Source organism: Agelaius tricolor, unplaced genomic scaffold (assembly GCF_023055355.1).
Source record: "Agelaius tricolor isolate 1412-34295 unplaced genomic scaffold, bAgeTri1.0.p SCAF_81, whole genome shotgun sequence".
Lineage (NCBI taxonomy): Eukaryota > Metazoa > Chordata > Aves > Passeriformes > Icteridae > Agelaius > Agelaius tricolor.
In genome coordinates this window covers 30,020-31,213 of record NW_027269341.1, presented here as the reverse complement: position 1 = coordinate 31,213, position 1,194 = coordinate 30,020, and positions in this window count along the sequence as shown.

Genomic DNA, 1,194 nt, shown 5'->3' with positions numbered 1-1,194 from the left:
GTCAAGATTCTCATCTCTTCCCTCGTCCTGGGGACCCTCAAACACCACCACAGAGGGCGTGCGCTGGGGGAGCCCTGGCCAGGAGCTGTGGGGTGGTTGGAGGGGTCCGGGAGGGGTTTTAGGGCAGATGTGACCCCAAAGCAGCACCAGACCCCACTCCTCGAGATGCTGCCAGGGCTCTGTGGCTCCACGTTGGGGTTCATCCTCCTGGTGCTGCGGTGAGGGGGTGTCCCCAGGGCTGCGTGTGTCCCCCATGCCGGTGTCACCCCCTTGTCCCTCCCCTCAGGGCTCCTGCCCCAGCTCCTGCTCCCCCAGAGGGGGTTTGGGGAGGGGCACAGGGGCTGCACAGCCCCCACCGGGGATGAGCCCAGCCCAGCCCCTCTGCTCTGCACCGGGCTGGGCTGGGGCGGATGGGGAGCAGATCCTGCGGCTGGGACAGCGTCACTGACATTTCCTGAAAAATCCATTGCCACTGGGAAAAACCCCAATCACCTGGCTTTAGAATTTTTAAAGAGTTGAATAGTAATAAAATGGTTATAAAAATAGTAATGCAATTAGAGTAATAATAATTTGGACAATTTGAATTAGGACAATATGAGACAATAGAGACAAAGAGTTACAGACATCCGGGCTCCAGGTACCTTTTTCTGGGCAGCACAAAGGACACCCATTAACACAGGATTAACCCTTAAAAACAACAGCCTGTTGCATATTCATACACCTCATACTTGATGCATAAATTCCATTCAAACACAGGATTCTGTCTGGTCATTGTCAACTTCTTCCTCCAAATCCTGACAGCGCCTTCGAGGCGGGAAGAAGTTCGTTTCTTCTGATAAGAAATCAATAAATTCTTTTTCTCTGAAAGATTCAGGTGCCCTGTGGCTGCTACCTCGCTGCAAGCCCTTCCTTTAAAAAAAGAATCCTACATAGCATCGTTTCTATTTTAACAATTTTTATAACCTAAAACTATATTTAACACAGTACTTAAGAGAATTAATACAGCATTACTTTCTAACACAAGACATATAACATTCATTTTAATATTTGTGAAAAGCCAATCATAAAATACATGCATTTTTCACAGCCAGGATTTCTTCTCCTGGGAAGTTGAGAAGCCTCAGAGAAAAATCTAAATAATAATTATCTGATTGCTTCTCCTTGTGTTCTGCTGCTTTAGAATGTGGTAGGTGA